Source organism: Dromiciops gliroides, chromosome 5 (assembly GCF_019393635.1).
Source record: "Dromiciops gliroides isolate mDroGli1 chromosome 5, mDroGli1.pri, whole genome shotgun sequence".
Taxonomy (NCBI): domain Eukaryota; kingdom Metazoa; phylum Chordata; class Mammalia; order Microbiotheria; family Microbiotheriidae; genus Dromiciops; species Dromiciops gliroides.
In genome coordinates, this window is record NC_057865.1 from 100496618 (window position 1) to 100502617 (window position 6000).

Consider the following 6000-nt stretch of genomic DNA (forward strand, 5'->3'; position numbering starts at 1 on the left):
ACTCAATCTCAACCTATCCCCAAATAAGAAAACCATCTTTTTTTCTAAACCTATTCCTTTTTATATGTGCATGCTCATATATGTATGTGGATGTGCATATATTCACCCAGTCCCCAATGGTTGAAACCTTGGACTTATTTTGACTTATCTCTACTTCTATCTTCTCTCCTGTTCAACCAATTATCAACTATGGGTAAGCTTATTTATGGCTGCATTCACATATTCAAGGTAGAAATGTTACCAGAAATGTGGCTAGGCTGAAGGATGATGGTTACCTTACTTTCTGCCTTTAGCTTTTCTGTTTGCCTAGATGTATTAGCATAATAGTTTTGGATATCCTAAAGACTACAATGGGCCAGATATGTACAATTCTATGGGTTTTCTTTGGTACTGCCATATACCCAACATGAGTTTTGGGACAGTGGGTCCCCATGAGAAAATGAAGTAGAGCTGGTAAAAAGAACTTCTAATCTCAAGACAGAATATGGCTTCTCATAGGAGACTTGCACTGAGTGACCATGAAACAGATGTTGACATTAAATAATAGGTTTTAAGTCTGTGTGCTCTTAAGAACTTGGTCCCTATGATAAAATTTCCTTTTGGAAAGGAAACATTTATTCCATCTAAGGGCTCGAAAAAAAGGTTGTGCCCTCTTCAAGAGAGGAAAGCCACTCAGTGTTTTTTTCTAGTCTTTTTCTTTTGGGGGGTAATATTTGAAAATTTATTTTAAACATATACAAAATGAAAAAAAGAAAAAGGTCTTTGCCATGTACACAGCAGAACATGAGAGAACTCGATATAAAGCAATCAATTTCCATTTCAAGAAAACCTATATCATAAATACTACTCATTGTTTTCAAAGCTGCCTAGCTTTTCTTTCCTTCCTTGTTCATTTTCTTTTGTTTTCCTCTGTGTGCTTTTTACCTTATTTTTCCTATCCCTCCAAAGAAGGCTATAAGTAAGGCTAGATAGATAGATAGATAGATAGATAGATAGATAGATAGATAGATAGATAGACAGATAGATATAAATAGATGGATAGATATACACATATACATTCATACACATATATGTAAGACTGTACTATGTTTATTTACACCTGTCATCTGCTTTTCTGAAGGTAAATAGTATCTTTCTTCATAACTCCAAGTCTTTCCATGTTTTCTAGGTCAACCAGTTCATCATTTCCTGCATCACAGCATTATTCAAACCCAATCATATCCTATCTGAGATATAGTTGATGAAAGTTTTTCTCCCCCCAATTTTGGCATTGCTTCTATTCTTGGCTACATAGGTTTTATTTATACAAGAAACTTTTAATTTAAAATAATCAATATTTTCCATTTTAATGTATAATGTAATTTAATACAGTTTAAGGTCTGATACTACTGAATCTCCTTCCTTTACATGTTTTTAACCTGGTTTTTTTGAAATTCCTGACCTTTTGTTCATCCAGATGAATTTTGCTATTATTTTTTTCTAGCTCTGTAAAATAATTTTTAGTAATTTGATTATTTAGGTAAAATTGTCATTTTAAAAATTATATTGACTTTACATAATCATAAACAATAAACATTATTTCAATTATACACATCTGAATTTATTTGTACAAAAAGTATTTTATGTTTGTATTCCTATAATTCCTCTATTTTGGCAAGTATATGCTCAGTTATTTTATACTGTCTAATTATTTTAAATGGTCTAAAACAATATAGAATACTATTGCTGACATATAGTGTAATTTCTCTATTGTTCTCTTTTGATTAAATCTATCTTAACTTTGCCTGAAATCATGATTACAATACCTGCTTTTCTTACATAATAAATTCTCCTCCTGCCCTTTATTTTATCTTTGTGTATATCTCTCACTTTTATAATGTTTCCTGAAACCAATATATTGTTGGATTTGAATTTTTAGTCAGCTAAGTTTTATGAGTAAATTCATCCCATTCACATTCTGAGTAACATTTACTTGTGTATTTTCCTCCTTCTCATTTTTCTTCACTATCCTTCTCATCCTATTTAACCTATTCCTCCTCATTCCTCTGCTTTACTCCTGCCCACTACATTCCCTCCTATTCTGTAACCTACCCACCCCTCTAAGAATCCCTTCCTTATCCTTTCCCCCCACCCTATCCCCTTGTCTTCATTTTTTTATGAATTTAGAAGGCTTTTATATCCTTCTACATATATATGTTGTTCCCTCTTTAACCCATTCTTGATGAGAGTAAGGTTCCAGAACTACCCACCTTCCCTTCTACTAGCATCATCAGTATCATTTTTCTCCTTTCATGCCCATTTATATAAGATAATTACTCCTTTTAATCTTTCCCTACAAAGTTATTTTAATCACCCCATCATACTGAACTCAGTCCAAGCCTTTCTTTCAAACTACCAAAATAATGACAGTCATAAGAGTCGTGCTAATATTTTCACATATGAAAAGTAAAGTTTTGGTCCATATTGAGTTCCTTATAATTGGCCTTTAATGTTTACCTTATATTTCTCCTGGATGTTATATGTTGAATTTTCCTTTAAGTTCTGAGGTTTTCCCCGACAAAAACCTGAAAGTCTTTCAATTGATAAAATATCCATTTTTATTTCATTCAGAATTATACTTAACTTTGCTGGGTAAATTACCCTTGATTGTAACCCCAGATCTTTTGCTTGATGAAATATAATACTCCAAGACCTACCATCATTCATTGTAGTATCTTCTAGGTCTTGTGAAATCTTTATTGTAGCTCCATGATATTTAAATTTTTTTCTCATTGTGCCCGATATTTTCTCTTTAATTTAGGAGTTTTGAAACTAGATTATGATATTCCTATAAGTTTACTTCCTGGTATCTCTTTCAGGTGGTGATTGATGGATTTTTTTCCTATTTCTCCTCTGCCTTCTTGCTCTAGAACTTCAGGGCAATTTTCCTTAATAATTTCTTATAATATTGCCTCAGGATTTTTTAATCACAATTTTCAGGTAGTCAACTATTCTTATATTATTTCTCCTCAATCTATTCTCCATATCAGTTGTTTTCTTGATGAGATGTTTGGTTTTCTCTTCTATTTTTTTTTTCATTCTTTTAATTTTGTTTTATGATTTTTGGTGGCTTAGAATGTCAGTTTCCTGTTTCTTAATTCTAGTTTTTAAGGAATTATTTTCTTGAGTTTTTTATTCTCTAGTTTTGACTTTCTTTTCAGAATTTTCTTGGATTGATCTTATTTTTTTCTAATTTTTCTTTTATCTCTCTTATTTGATTTTTAAAGTCCTTTTTAAAGTACTTCCAACAACTCTTTTTGTACTTAGGATAATTTGACATTTCTAACTGAAAAAGAAGTGGCTTTTTAAGCTCCATTATCTTCCTCTAAATATTAACACAGCTCTTCTCTATTCCCATAGTAACTATCTGTAGTTGGGTTCTTTCTCCTTTGCTTACTCATTTTTGTTTATTTATTTATATTTTTGTTTTATTTTGTTTTTAGCAGTTATTTTCTGAGGTCTGCTTCTAGATCCAACCTTGGCCTCTCCTCTTCACTCCTGAACCATGGCTAGGGGGCCCAGCCACACTGTTCTCCAAATAATTTTTCTCTCTGTAGGCTCTCTGGTGGCTGCAAAGTACAGCTGCCTTCTCTGCTCTGGAACTGAAACCAAAGACTTTGCTCTCCTGTAAGTGCCCAGAACCAACAGGGTCCCCTTCCATTACTGTAGCACTCACCAAGTGTGTGCTACCTCCTTTTCCCCACAGCCACAGGCAGCACAGTTGCATTTAGTGACTCTTGACAAGGCATATTCTTTAAATATTTTCCTACTCAGGCATCAGATTCCCATACTGTCTTCAAGATGAAAGTTTCTAAGGCTGAGGTTGCCTCTCAACCTAGCTACTTGCAGGGCTTGTTATTTTTTTGATTCTGCAGAGTCATCTTAGAGGTGTTTGTAATTCACTGAGGCCAAACCTTTGCCCCTGAAGGTACGGTCTTTACAAGTGTCTTCTCAAATTGTCTTAGGAGAACAATTCATATACCATGTATTTATTTCTGCTATTTTAAGGTGATGTTCTGTCTTTTTTTGTGGGGGAAATTTAGAGAATCCAAGTTTTCTGATCTATTCTGCCATCTTCCCAGAATCCTCTCTCTTTTCTCTAGTCTGATGAATGGGGGTGTTAGAACTTTACATTTATAAAAGTCATTGTTGTTCAGTCATTTCAGTTGTGTCCAACTCTTCATGACCCCATCTGGAGTTTTTTTGGTAATGATACTGGGGTATTTTGACATTTCCTTCTCCAGCTCATTTTACAGATGAGGAACGAAGCAAACAGGGTTAAGTGATTTGCCCAGAATCACACAGCTAATAAATGTCCAAGGCCAGGTTTCAAATCTCATGAAAAGACTCATGAAAATGAATCTTTCTGACTCCAGGCCCAATATGTTATCCAAATTTCTAAAAGACTTGTACCTAAACTCCTGGCTTTAAATTACAAAAACAGATGTCACAGTCTACTTCTTTTATGGAAAAGAAGTCCTCAGTTGAGGAATCCAGCTGAAGACAGAAATTTGAAGCTGTAATCTCTGTAACCTGATTCCCAGAGGAGCTATGCTTGGCAATGATGATGAGTATCTATAGGGTAAAAGTAGTATCATCAAGCAGTGGCCACAGAATAGTACTGGGCAAAGCCTGGCAGTGAATATATCCCATTCATACATGCTGAACAGAACACGGCCTTGGCAGAAACTGTGAGAAAAAGGTCAAAGACAGAACAAGAATTATGTTTGTAACTGAAACACTCCTTTTGCTAATACAACTATTTTTGCTAATTGAATTCCCATCCTTTAAGATCCCAATCTTAGTAATTTTTCTCCTTTCACTTCCCTTCCCTTCTCTTCTCTCCCCTTCCTTCCTCTTCTCTTCTTGGCTCTCTTCCTCTCTTCTTTTCTCTTCTATCTTCTATTTTCTCCTCTCTGTGTCTCTCATCATTTGTATCCAATCATTTGCCAAGTTGGATCCAATATATTAGATATCCTCAATAAACCTTATAGATATTCTTTTCTTTCCACTCACACAGACACCACCCTCAAACCTTCACCATTTTGGGGGGTGAGGCAATTGAGGTTAAGTGACTTGCCCAGGGTCACACAGCTAGTAATTGTTAAGTGTCTGAGGATGGATTTGAACTCAGGTCCTCCTGAGGACCAGGGCCAGTGCTCTATCCACTGCAACACCTAGCTGCCCCAACCCTTCATCATTTCTAACCTGGAATATCAAATATTCTCCTAAGTCATTTATTTTTATCCAGTCTCTCCCCTCTTCAATGCAGCTATCAAACAACCATCAAATTAATCCTATCAATGCCCAAGTATGACTAGATCACTAGGCTGCCACTATCTAGGTCAAGGAGTTCTGGTCCTTCTTTCCTCTAGCATGAAATACAAACTCCTCAATGTGGATTTCAATGACTTTCACCATCATACTTCACTAGACCATTCCAGTCAGATTGGACATGATTGTTTCACACACATTCTTTGCTCCACCTAGATTGATCCACTTTATGGTTCCTATCAGTGGCATTCGATGTTCTTTGTGCCTCTCTACAGGCCTGAAATGTGCTCCTTCCTCACCTCTGCCTCAAAGAATCCTGAGCTTCTTCCAAAGCCCAGTTCAAGCACTAGAAGATGTGGGATTTCTATCTTGATTTCTTCCCTCCATTTAGTTGTTACTGCCCTTCCCTTGGATAATACACTGATTCTGTTTTGTATTTGATTTTATGGCCAGATGTTGATTTCCCCTGTAGAACAGAAATTCCTCCAGGACAGAGTCTGTGGTCTCTTTGTCACTGTAGTCCCAGATCAAACATAGCACTTGACACACAGTTGCTACTTTAAAAAAAAAGGTTGTGGAATGAATGAGTAAATGAAGGTATCACAATTAAATGAACAATAAAAAATCACTGCTTAAGCAGCTACTATGGCACTGTCCAAGGTTCTTGGGATACAAAGACACAAGTGA